This window comes from Pan paniscus, chromosome 16 (assembly GCF_029289425.2).
Source record: "Pan paniscus chromosome 16, NHGRI_mPanPan1-v2.0_pri, whole genome shotgun sequence".
Taxonomy (NCBI): domain Eukaryota; kingdom Metazoa; phylum Chordata; class Mammalia; order Primates; family Hominidae; genus Pan; species Pan paniscus.
The window spans coordinates 81,040,647-81,054,782 of NC_073265.2; the positions used below are offsets into that span (position 1 = coordinate 81,040,647).

At 39.4% G+C, this 14,136-nt stretch overlaps 1 long non-coding RNA gene across 1 annotated transcript in view; it reads left to right on the forward strand.

Moving 5' to 3' along the window:
* Positions 1-2,267, forward strand: part of LOC130540835 (uncharacterized) — a 31,524-nt gene extending 29,257 nt beyond the window's left edge. The window contains exon 4 of the long non-coding RNA XR_008954834.1: positions 606-2,267. This is a non-coding gene — a long non-coding RNA (uncharacterized LOC130540835). The remainder of the gene's footprint in view (positions 1-605) is intronic.
* The last annotated feature ends 11,869 nt before the right edge of the window (positions 2,268-14,136 follow it).

Genomic DNA, 14,136 nt, shown 5'->3' on the forward strand with positions numbered 1-14,136 from the left:
GGGAATACCAGATGGAAAGTAAAAAAGAATGAGGCAGAATAAATATTTGAAGAAATAATGGCTGAGAGTTGTTCCAAGTTAGTGGCAGATACCAAACTACAGATCCAGGAATCTCAGAGAACACTAAATAAGATAATGCAAGAACAAAACCAAACAACACACATAGGCATATTTAAACTGCTTAAAACCAAAAACAAAATAAAACTCTTGAATGGAACCAGAGGAAAACACACATTAATGTAGTCCCCCTTTTTCTGTGAGGGATACATTCAAAGACCCTCAGTGGATCTCTGAACCTGTAGCTAGCACCAAACCCCATATATAGTATATGTATTATGATTTTTTCCTATGCATGCATTTCTACAGTAAAGCTTAATTTATAAATTATGCACAGTAAGAGGTTAATAACAATAACTAATAATAAAATAGAACAATTATAACAATATACTATAATAAAATTTATGTAAATGTGATTTCTTTCCCCAAATATATATATATTTTTTAGGTTGTCAAATGTTATTTTCTCAAGTAAGGATATGAAAAAACAAAACAAAATAACAAATAAATTCTAACATTTTATATCATCCCAATTTAATTTTTAAAAGGATGTGAGAAGAAGAAAGGAGGGGGGAGAGGAGGAGAAAAGGACGTGCACCATCTCAAAATGAAGGGTGTTCTTTAAAACAGCTAAGTTAGCTCAACAAAACTTATTGTGCTTTATCGTGGGGAACTGACATAGCAGAAAGTGGAACCAACGATAAGGGGGGACTACTGTAACTATGGAGGAATAAGGACAAGAATTACAGCAGACGTCTCAACAGAAACCATGCAAGGCAGAGACAATGGAGTGAGATTTTTAAAGTGTTGAAAGAAAAAAACTGTCAAAACAGATTTCTACATCCAGGAGAAATATCTTTCAAATGTGAAAAATAAATAAATACTTTTGTGTACCAACATAAACTGAGGAACTTCAGTAATATTTCCTACTTTACTGGAAATATTAAAGGAAGTTCTTCAAACAAAGAATTTGTTTGGAACTTAGATCTGCATACAGGACATAAATGAAGGGAAATATGCTTTATCATATTTCTTGCTGTAAAATATACTTTATCATCTTTTCTTGCTATAACAAGTAACTTGACTGTTTAAAGTAATAATAACCATATATATATGGTTATGGTGTATGTAAGAGTAAGATGAGTTACAATGATAGTGCAAAAGATGAGAAGAAAGAATTGGGAAACACTGTTGTAAGATCTTACATTACATGTGTGGCAACACTCTTATTTGAAGGTGGACTTAGGTTATTTAAAATTGTATATTATAAAACCTAGGGCAATCACTACAAGTGTTAACAACACAAAATGTGTAAAAATCAATTGACTATATTTATGTAGGTCTAGTTCGGGGCTTTCTCTTCTATTTCATTGATCTATGTGTCTATCCTTTTGCTACTGTCTTTATTCCTATATCTTTATAATAATCCCAGCACTTTGGGAGACCAAGGTGGGCAGATCATGAGGTCAAGAGATCGAGACCATCCTGGCCAACATGGTGAAACCCCATCCCTACTAAAAATACAAAAATTAGCTGGGCATGGTGGCACATGCCTGTAGTCCCAGCTACTCAGGAGGCTGAGGCAGGAGAATTGCTTGAACCCAGGAGGTGGAGGTTGCAGTGAGCCAAGATCACACCACTGCTCTCCAGTCTGGCAATAGAGTGAGACTTTGTCTCAAAAAAATAAAAATAAAAATAAAAAATAAAAAATAAAAAATTTTTAAATAAAAGTCTTGAAATTGGGTAGTGTAAATCCTTCCATTTTTAAAATCTCTTTCAGAATCATTTTGCTATTCTAGTATGTTTTGCTTTTTGGAATCAGTTTGTTGATATCTACCCAATGCTTGCTGGAATTTTGGTTAGGACTGTACTGGGGAGAATTGGTATATTTGCCACATTGAACCTTTCAATCCAAGAATATGTTATATCTCTATACTTAATTAGATCTTCCATGATTTATTTGAGCAGTGTTTTGCAGTTTATAGTATATAATTCCTGAGCACGTTTTGTTAGAATTTAAGTATTTCAATGGGGCAGGAGATGCTATTATCAATGATACTGTCTTTAAATTTTGAAATCCAGTTGTTCATTGCCACTATCTAGAAAAATGGTTGACTTTTGTAATTCTGCAACCTCAGTAAAGTAATTTATTAATTCTAGGAGCATTTTGGTGGGTTTCTTTGGGAAGATAAATATGTCTTTTTGGATAACACAGAGCTATTTTTTTCTAATCTGTTCTCCATTTCTTACTCTTGCTTTATTGCGATGGATTTTGTTTAACAGGAGTGATAACAGAACACATCCTTGTCTTATTTCTGATCTTAGTGTGAAATGATGAATCACTATCAAGTAAGAAAATATTTTTGGAAAAAGGTAAATCATTTTTATATAATACAATAATTGATATTAATTTTAAAGCAGTCTTGTAGGAGAAACCATACAATTTCCCCATATAAATGTAGTATATAATAACCTAGGATCCAGTAAAAAAAATTGCAAGTTGTAAATATTCAACTTACAACTTTCTGTATTAATTAGAATTAATATTCTAATCCTGAAAAAAGTACAAAACAATGTCGTCATGAAGAAACATATGGAGTCAGGAAGGGGAACATCACATACCAGGGACTGCTGTGGGGTGGGGGGAGGGGGGAAGGGATAGCATTAGGAGATATACCTAATGCTAAATGACGAGTTAATGGGTGTAGCACACCAACCTGGCACATGTATACATATGTAATAAACCTGCATGTTGTGCACATGTACCCTAAAACTTAAAGTATTATAATAATAATAATAATAATAATAATAATAATAATAATAAAAAGAAACATATGGAGTCAGTGAATATGGTTGCATAGCGGTCAATAAAAGTAATTATAACTCAGGGCACTTAGACCAGCACTCAACAGTGTTTTTGAGCTGACCGGGAAGGCTGCTCCCTTGAATAACTCAGGAATAACCTTCAATGCTTTTCTGCCTATGTAAGAGCTTTTACCTTCCATTGGAGCCTGTGCCTTGTGAAGTATTTCTGGTGTTGGTGACCTCCTACCTGGGCGGTATACTGGGCCTCCAGGAAGGTAGGAAGAAGTAATGGAATCTGGTGCTCAAGAAAAGACGTGGAGCTATTTTTTACCAGAGTGGTCAAAAATGTGTTGGCGTCTGGCATTAGCTTTCCATTGGTAAAAACATATTTGTATTCAAGTGTGAGTTGGAGGGTAGGTGGCTCTCTATGCAGATAAATAGAGGAGTAAAGAAAGAGGTAGCTATTATTTGAATTTTGTCCTCCTTTGGGGCAAAAATTCAGGTCATTTTGACTTCTTCCTTATTCTTTTTGGCATTTTTTGAATGATTACAACTGGGCTCTTTTCCTCCCTCCTTCCCTCCCTCCGTCTCTCCATCCCTGCCTCCCTCCCTCCCTCCCTTCCTTCCATCTGTCCTACCTTGCTTTTTCCCTCCCTTCTTTCCATTAATCTGTCATTTATTTTTTTCTTTTCGGAGATGTAGAGTCTTGCTATGTTGCCCAGGCCAGTCTCAAACTCCTGGCCTCAAGGAATCCTCCTGCCTTGGCCTCCGAAAGTACTGGGATTATAGACAAGAGCCACCATGCCCGGTGGTGTGCTTCATTTCTATAATTAAAGAACCAAACAAGACAAAAAAGCAATTTCACTTTGAAAAAGTTGTGGCTACCAATCAGATTTTTTTTTCCTCGAATAGTCCCAGATACAAAAAATGCAGCTCCTGACTACCCTGGAGGTTTAGAAAATCTCATTGCGTTTTTGTGTTTCTCCTCCAGTTTACTGAACTTAAATTGGAGGCCCTAGCTCTATATGGGAAGAATGGAGGGAATATCCAGTCTTAGCTTAGACTTACACTGATTCAAACTAGAGCCAAACGGGTGTTTTTCTGGGCAGATATAACTGTCTTTTAGTAATTTCTGACTCTTGACAGAATCTAGAACTTTTTTCCTCCTGTGTTGAGATAATCTGCTATTTCTGTTAATAAACATGTAAACTTGCAGCTCTGGAGAGCTGTCTGACCTGTTCAGATTCTCAAGAATTCTTATAATAGATTTCCAACATCAACTCCTATGTTTATTCTATCATATGGATCCTGAAATTCATATTCTATTATTAGTTAACAAGCCTTTAAAATAAATATAGCATTTATATTCCTGTAATATCTTCCACTGTCAATATTTACTTTAAGTTCAAATAGAGCTTTTTCCTTCCACTGAACATTTAAGTTAAATGATTTATAAGCTCATCATTTCTCCATTGTCTCCCCAGAAACACTTATACTTGAGTCACTCTCGTCTGTGAACTTTTACTGTCATCTCCACTTTACCTCTTTCCCCAAAGATTTCTCCTGGTTCAGTTGAGCCAAGTGAATGGTCCCCTTGTAGGGAGCTTTTGTCATTTTTCAGGCTGTTGCTAGAGATCTTATGTTTTGGGAATTCTCCAGTTGAAATCTTTTTGGGAGGCTGAATTTCCCTCCACTCTAAATGTCCAAAGGCCAGACACTCCCTTATTTACCCCCTGGCAAGCAGTAGGGCATTGCACAAGACCCAGGCTTCATTAGTCAAATGTATTCACCCTAGACTTTGAATAGGGACCTAGGTAGTGGTGCACAGAAGCTGCGATCAGGAAGGATCTGTTAGGATAATTGCAGCAGTGCCACTGGGGCCAGTATCCAGCATGCAGGGTCAGTAGAGGCAGCAGGACAAGTTTTGCCATCCAGAGTGTAATGATAGTTGTGGTGAGCTCACGGGGTGGGCCCTGTCTGCTGCGTAATCCCCCGCTTTGCCATGATCAGTTTTCTAAACCTGCTTCTCTTAGCTTCCTGGCAGCCAATGTGCTATACACAGGGCACAGAGAAAAGATACTTCCCTAGGTAGACAGAGCAGCTCGATAGAATCCCTTCTATGAAGAGTTTTATACGTATCTCCAGGCTAGGTCTAGGTTAACCCAAGTGGAGGCTCTTCCTCTGTCCTCTCCCTCTCCACCACATTTCCTTCCAGCAGGCCTCCAGTCCTGAGACTGGGGTCTTTGTGTAGGTCCTCACCAGCCTGCATTTTCCTTTTTTTGATTCAGCCGTGAGACACTTTTCAGATGATGTTTGTAGTTTGTGTTTGTAATCTTGCCAATTAAGATACCCAAAGAAGTTAGGTGAAAATGAACTAATTTAACAATTTTTCTTGTTCTAGCGTTGATGCCACTGCAATGGCTGTCTTCCTGTGTTTTAAGGGAAAAGTTGCTGTACGAGTCTTTTCTGCGTGAAAGCATCTGTCTATCTTTCTCTAGCCATTTGAACCACATCACTCAGAGCCAGTGGGCAATATATAAAAGTTTTCCACAAATCTCCTGTTTTCCCCCTCCAAATAAATAAACAGAATATATGGCATTTTCACCAAAGGCAGCAGGACAAGACATCCCATTTCACGCTTCAGCAATCTGACTAAGGAAACAAATATAGATTTTTCTTCCAAATGCCTTTAGGTTATAAGGCAAGTTGATTAAGGCCTCCCTTTAAGCCCCACCAGAGAAATAAATGGATAATGGAGTGTGCCTGCCTACCCTTAAAGAGAAAGAGGTTATGTCTAATATTGACTCTCCTAATCAGTTTGACATAAAACATATTTCTCACAGATGTGGCTCTCCAACCCTTCTTGCATGCAGGAGAGAGGAAAGCCGTATGGATTTCAGTTTCCTGTTAGCTGAGAATAAATTAAATTATGTTCTTTTCTCCTCTTTACCACTCCTTTGTGGATTCAATTTCTATGTAGACATGTCAGATTTTTTTTTAAGGGAGGAGTTGATAAAATGCCTTTTTCCTTTTATCGTGCAGGTATAATTCTTGCCTTTTCTTCCTTCCCCTCACTGCCAATGAAATACTGCAGAGGAAAAAAAAAAAAGAAAAGAGTCATGGGTTGTGACATTACTGTGACCTTTGAGAAGTTGCAGGAGAGCTGATCATAAATCCTGATGGTCCAAGGATTAGAACTGTTCCCAGAAACCCCCAGAGCATAGTGATGTTCTTCACGAAGACACTCATTTTTCCAGATTTTGAGTAGGATATTATATTAGTTAAGGTAAAGCTAACCATTATAGCAAATTAAAATCCAATCGCCCCCAGTGGCTTAGCAGAAAAAGATACTTCATTCATTTTTTATGCTTCAGTCATGTAAAATGTTCCTCCAACAGTGGGGAATACAGGTGGGGTGGGGTGGATCATGCTTCCTGCAGTCAACTAGCAATCCAGAGGATGGCCCTGCTGTCTTCATCTGGGGACTTCCAAAGCTGCCTTGGGTATTCACTTCCAGCCTGGGGATGGGGAAGAAAGAGAAGAGAATTGCAAGGTAGGCTTTATGGGCAGGCCTAGAAGTGGAATTCATATCTCTGTAGTGATTTTCTTTGTTGAACACTATCCCGTGGCCTGGAGAATTGGGAAATATCTCATAGTTGTGGGCCCCAGAGGAAAGGGCTAGTTGTTCTCTGGCTTCTTTGAGGGATTAGAATTTTCATCTAAGGCCATTTGGGAACTTGGAACCCAGGTGATCATTATGACATTATAATGTTCATGTTATATGCTTTATCTTTCATGAATATTTCTGTTGGCTTCATTTTGTAGTCATATTTGTAATTATATGATTTAGAGTTATTTAAATTTGTTATGATGCTAACTACCAATCCTTTTCCACTAGACTATAAAATTTTGTGCTCCTAATTTAGATTAATCTTCCAATCAGATTTACAGTGCCTCAAAATAAGTTGTTTTTTTTTTTTCCAGGATGATACTCCTAGAGAATGTAGTGTCTGTATGTTTGTGTGTTTTAAGCCCTTACACATTTGAGAACATTTTTCTGTTGTCTTAACAACTTAACTTGACTGTGTCAAGGGTTGTAAAACAGTAATGATAGCTGATTATCATATATGGGCAATCTAAAACATGTGCAGAGGTTGAGGAAAAGCTTCCTCTTCACCTACTGAAGTTTGCTGAAATGACTGACAATAGACAGATTAATAGAATAAAAAGGCACACAAATTATTAACAGGGATATGGACATGGGATTCCCCAAAATATGACTCTCAAAGAATGGCTAGAAGGTTGAGGCTTAAGTCCTCTCTTCGTAGGGGAGAGGAAAGTTGGGGGATGTAGGTAATTTTAGATAAATAGTGAATGATTTTTAGGGCAAATGAATGAGCCCAAAGAACAATAGTCTGGGACAAATTTCCTCTGAGCTCTGGGCAAGGTGAGGGGCAAAACTTCACTGTGAACAATGGTTGTTTTATTATGCAGATAAAGCCTCCCAGGCAGTCTATCTGAGTTGCTCTCAGAGGAATAGGTGAAAAGCCTATCTGGGTGTGGTGAAGAATTTTAGTCTCCTCTTTTCTCCACTGGTTAATCTTTCCTGGTTATTTGATGAGATTCTTAGGACAACTGCATTTCTTTTGGAAAGAAGTTTCCATAGTCAGAAAATTCCCAAGAGTCCCTCCCTGCGCTTGAGGAAAGAAAGCAGATCAGAGACACGGGGCCGGGAGGTGGGGGCGTGGGCAAGAAAAGGTCTGAGAGAGACCTTTGTTCTCAGGTGTCTTTCTGAAGCCTTCCTATTTTAGTTCAAAGGGCTTGGCATCCCAAAGAGCCAAACTTTTGGAGTATATTTTCTAAGGCCCACATATACATTAATTCTGTTTTTCTTGAACTTATAAGAATTAAAATTTTTGGCCGGGTGTGGTGGCTCATGCCTGTAATCCCAGCACTTTGGGAGGCCGAGGTGGATGGATCACAAGGTCAGGAGTTTGAGGCCAGCCTGGCCAACATAGTGAAACTCCGTCTCTACTAAAAATGCAAAAAATTAGCTGAGTGTGGTGGCAGGCGCCTGTAATCCCAGCTACTTGGGAGGCTGAGGCAGGAGAACTGCTTGAACCTAGGAGGTGGAGGTTGCAGTGAGCAGAGATCAGACCACTGCACTCCAGCCCAGGCGACAGTGCGAGAGTGTCTCGAAAGAAAAAAAAAAAAATTTGTCCCAGCGTGAGCGACGCAGAAGACGGGTGATTTCTGCATTTCCATCTGAGGTACCGGGTTCATCTCACTAGGGAGTGCCAGACAGTGGGCGCAGGTCAGTGGGTGCCCGCACCTTGCGCGAGCCAAAGCAGGGCGAGGCATTGCCTCACTTGGGAAGCGCAAGGGGTCAGGGAGTTCCCTTTCCGAGTCAAAGAAAGGGGTGACGGACGGCACCTGGAAAATCGGGTCACTCCCACCCGAATACTGTGCTTTTCCGACGGGCTTAAAAAACGGTGCACCACGAGATTATATCCCGCACCTGGCTCGGAGGGTCCTACGCCCACGGAGTCTGGCTGATTGCTAGCACAGCAGTCTGAGATCAAACTGCAAGGCGGCAGCGAGTCTGGGGGAGGGGCGCCCGCCATTGCCCAGGCTTGCTTAGGTAAACAAAGCAGTCCGGAAGCTCGAACTGGGTGGAGCCCACCACAGCTCAAGGAGGCCTGCCTGCCTCTGTAGGCTCCACCTCTGGGGGCAGGGCACAGACAAACAAAAAGACAGCAGTAATCTCTGCAGACTTAAATGTCCCTGTCTGACAGCTTTGAAGAGAGCAGTGGTTCTCCCAGCATGCAGCTGGAGATCTGAGAACGGGCAGACTGCCTCCTCAAGTGGGTCCCTGACCCCTGACCCCCGAGCAGCTTAACTGGGAGGCACCCCCCAGCAGGGGCACACTGACACCTCACATGGCAGGGTACTCCAACAGACCTGCAGCTGAGGGTCCTGTCTGTTAGAAGGAAAACTAACAAACAGAAAGGACATCCACACCAAAAACCCATCTGTACATCACCATCATCAAAGACCAAAAGTAGATAAAACCACAAAGATGGGGAAAAAACAGAACAGAAAAACTGGAAACTCTAAAAAGCAGAGCGCCTCTCCTCCTCCAAAGGAACGCAGTTCCTCACCAGCAATGGAACAAAGCTAGATGGAGAATGACTTTGACGAGCTGAGAGAAGAAGGCTTCAGACGATCAAATTACACTGAGCTACGGGAGGACATTCAAACCAAAGGCAAAGAAGTTGAAAACTTTGAAAAAAATTTAGAAGAATGTATAACTAGAATAACCAATACAGAGAAGTGCTTAAAGGAGCTGATGGAGCTGAAAACCAAGGCTCGAGAACTACGTGAAGAATGCAGAAGCCTCAGGAGCCGATGCGATCAACTGGAAGAAAGGGTATCAGCAATGGAAGATGAAATGAATGAAATGAAGCAAGAAGGAAAGTTTAGAGAAAAAAGAATAAAAAGAAACGAGCAAAGCCTCCAAGAAATATGGGACTATGTGAAAAGACCAAATCTACTTCTGACTGGTGTTCCTGAAAGTGATGGGGAGAATGGAACCAAGTTGGAAAACACGCTGCAGGATATTATCCAGGAGAACTTCCCCAATCTAGCAAGGCAGGCCAACGTTCAGATTCAGGAAATACAGAGAATGCCACAAAGATACTCCTCAAGAAGAGCAACTCCAAGACACATAATTGTCAGATTCACCAAAGTTGAAATGAAGGAAAAAATGTTAAGGGCAGCCAGAGAGAAAGGTCGGGTTACCCTCAAAGGGAAGCCCATCACACTAACAGCGGATCTCTCGGCAGAAACCCTACAAGCCAGAAGAGAGTGGGGGTCAATATTCAACATTCTTAAAGGAAAGAATTTTCAACCCAGAATTTCATATCCAGCCAAACTAAGCTTCATAAGCGAAGGAAAAATAAAATACTTTACAGACAAGCAAATACTGAGAGATTTTGTCACCACCAGGCCTGCCCTAAAAGAGCTCCTGAAGGAAGCGCTAAATATGGAAAGGAACAACCGGTACCAGCCGCTGCAAAATCATGCCAAAATGTAAAGACCATCGAGACTAGGAAGAAACTGCATCAACTAACGAGCAAAATAACCAGCTAACATCATAATGACAGGATCAAATTCACACATAACAATATTAACTTTAAACGTAAATGGACTAAATGCTCCAATTAAAAGACACAGACTGGCAAATTGGATACAGAGTCAAGACCCATCAGTGTGCTGTATTCAGGAAACCCATCTCATGTGCAGAGACACACATAGGCTCAAAATAAAAGGATGGAGGAAGATCTACCAAGCAAATGGAAAACAAAAAAAGACAGGGGTTGCAATCCTAGTCTCTGATAAAACAGACTTTAAACCAACAAAGATCAAAAGAGACAAAGAAGGCCATTACATAATGGTAAAGGGATCAATTCAACAAGAAGAGCTAACTATCCTAAATATATATGCATGCAATACAGGAGCACCAAGATTCATAAAGCAAGTCCTGAGTGACCTACAGAGAGACTTAGACTCCCACACATTAATAATGGGAGACTTGTAACACCCCACTGTCAACATTAGACAGATCAACGAGACAGAAAGTCAACAAGGATACCCAGGAATTGAACTCAGCTCTGCACCAAACGGACCTAATAGACATCCACAGAACTCTCCACCCCAAATCAACAGAATATACATTTTTTTCAGCACCACACCACACCTATTCCAAAATTGACCACCTACTTGGAAGTAAAGCTCTCCTCAGCAAATGTAAAAGAACAGAAATTATAACAAACTATCTCTCAGACCACAGTGCAATCAAACTAGAACTCAGGATTAAGAATCTCACTCAAAACTGCTCAGCTACATGGAAACTGTACAACCTGCTCCTGAATGACTACTGGGTACATAATGAAATGAAGGCAGAAATAAAGATGTTCTTTGAAACCAACGAGAACAAAGACACAACATACCAGAATCTCTGGGACACATTCAAAGCAGTGTGTAGAGGGAAATTTATAGCCCACAGGAGAAAGCAGGAAAGATCCAAAATTGACACCCTAACATCACAATTAAAAGAACTACAAAAGCAAGAGCAAACACATTCAAAAGCTAGCAGAAGGCAAGAAATAACTAAAATCAGAGCAGAACTGAAGGAAATAGAGACACAAAAAGCCCTTCAAAAAATTAATGAATCCAGGAGCTGGTTTTTTGAACGGATCAACAAAATTGATAGACCGCTAGCAAGACTAATAAAGAAAAAAAGAGAGAAGAATCAAATAGATGCAATAAAAAATGATAAAGGGGATATCACCACCGATCCCACAGAAATACAAACTACCATCAGAGAATACTACAAACACCTCTACGCAAATAAACTAGAAAATCTAGAAGAAATGGATAAATTCCTCGACACATACACTCTCCCAAGACTAAACCAGGAAGAAGTTGAATCTCAGAATAGACCAATAACAGGATCTGAAATTGTGGCAATAATCAATAGCTTACCAACCAAAAAGAGTCCAGGACCAGATGGATTCACAGCCGAATTCTACCAGAGGTACAAGGAGGAACTGGTACCATTCCTTCTGAAACTATTCCAATCAATAGAAAAAGAGGGAATCCTCCCTAACTCATTTTATGAGGCCAGCATCATTCTGATACCAAAGCCAGGCAGAGACACAACAAAAAAAAAAGAGAATTTTAGACCAATATCCTTGATGAATATTGATGCAAAAATCCTCAATAAAATACTGGCAAACAAAATCCAGCAGCACATCAAAAAGCTTATCCACCATGATCGAGTGGGCTTCATCCCTGGGTTGCAAGGCTGGTTCAATATACGCAAATCAATAAATGTAATCCAGCATATAAACAGAACCAAAGACAAAAACCACATGATTATCTCAATAGATGCAGAAAAGGCCTTTGACAAAATTCAACAACCTTCATGCTAAAAACTCTCAATAAATTAGGTATTGATGGGACATATTTCAAAATTATAAGAGCTATCTATGACAAACCCACAGCCAATATCATACTGAATGGGCAAAAACTGGAAGCATTCCCTTTGAAAACTGGCACAAGACAGGGATGCCCTCTCACCACTCCCATTCAACATAGTGTTGGAAGTTCTGGCCAGGGCAATTAGGCAGGAGAAGGAAATAAAGGGTATTCAATTAGGAAAAGAGGAAGTCAAATTGTCCCTGTTTGCAGACGACATGATTGTATATCTAGAAAACCCCATTGTCTCAGCCCCAAATCTCCTTAAGCTGATAAGCAACTTCAGCAAAGTCTCAGGATACAAAATCAATGTACAAAAGTCACAAGCATTCTTATACACCAACAACAGACAGAGAGCCAAATCGTGAGTGAACTCCCATTCACAATTGCTTCAAAGAGAATAAAATACCTAGGAATCCAACTTACAAGGGATGTGAAGGACCTCTTCAAGGAGAACTACAAACCACTGCTCAAGGAAATAAAAGAGGATACAAACAAATGGAAGAACATTCCATGCTCATGGGTAGGAAGAATCAATATCGTGAAAATGGCCATACTGCCAAAGGTAATTTATAGATTCAATGCCATCCCCATCAAAAAAGGTCAAGGGGACTGTTGTGGGGTTGGGGGAGGGGGGAGGGATAGCATTGGGAGATATACCTAATGCTAGATGACGAGTTAGTGGGTGCAGTGCACCAGCATGGCACATGTATACATATGTAACTAACCTGCACAATGTGCACATGTACCCTAAAACTTAAAGTATAATAATAAATACATAAATAAATTGTCATATGAACAAAAAAAAAAGAAAAAAAATTAAATTTTTTCCATATTTCCTCCTTTAAGTGTCCACTAGCATAGGGGAAAATTTTTCAGATAAATAACTGAGAAAGAAGGAAAATATTCACCAGGGAGGGAATATTTACAGAAGACAGGCCTGATTTCTTTACTTTGAAAATTATAGAAAAATCCTCCAATTTATAGTAATGTTAAAACTTTGACACTACTTATTAAGAAATTGTTATTACTATTCTAAGAATCTAGCAGTTACCTATATACTTTGTGAGAATTTCTGAACACAAGACTTCTTTTTGCTAAAAATATTAAGGCAAAAAGAGCTTTGCTCACACTTGAGGGAAAAAACCTCTTTTAAAATGTTTAAATCTCTTCATGCTATATTCACATTGCTCTTGCAATCCCACATTATATATCATATTTTTTAAGGAGCTTATTTTGTTTTGGAGGCTAGGAAGGTTAACTTGCAGTGATTTTCAAGTCTCGGATTTAGTGAAAAATTTTTTTAAAAGCCAGGCTCACCTGATTCTTAAAACATTCTTTTCCACTTAAGCAGAAGCCTTACCCATGCCAGACATTGAAAAGTGTATAGGTGAGGAACAATTTTTTCTTTCTTTGGAAGTTACTTTTTGTTGCATTTCTTGGTCATGTTTTAGCAGTTGTCTCTATAATATCTACATCTGCATCTTCAGTCATACTTTAATGGAATAATTTTGAGTTTTTTATTTGATGATGTGAGATCAAGCTTTTTAACTGTGTGCTTTTCAATCTCTTGGTGTCTTATCTAGAACCACTAATAGGAATTCCACAGAGCTCAGATTGTTCTGGGGTACCTAACTTCAAAGATAAACAAAAATTCTCATGTCTCTGAAAATGTCTAGTATATAGTGTTAATTTTCTATGACTCTCTCTGACTCCGGTTAATGAGGTCAACAGAGGTCTTAGAGGAATCATGGACTTGAATTCAACTCTGGAGTCGGTGACAGCAACCTGTTGAAGACACAGACCTCTTGGCTTAGCTAGAGCACTTCTGTCCCTGTCTCCTGCTGTCTCTCCTTTGACTAATTTCTCCTAATCCTTTTCACTGGCTCCTCTTTCTTTATCAGTCCCTTTTATTGAAGGATTTCTCAGAGGTTAGTCCTAGGTGCGCTTTCCTTCTCACGCTACACATTCACCCTGGACAATCTAACTCACCCCCATGCTTCAAATACCACCTGGAAGGCAAGTACTCCTCCAGTCACCACCCACGTCTGAATCTTTCTCCAGAATTACAAGTCTCTTTAAGATCAGCCCTTAGCTTACCTGTTTTTTCTCTTTCTTTAAATTTTATTTTTAATCAAATAATAATTATATTTATGGGGTGCAATGTGATGTTTTGAAACATGTATACATTGTAGAACATAGATGAAACTGGAAGATATTATGTTAAGTGAA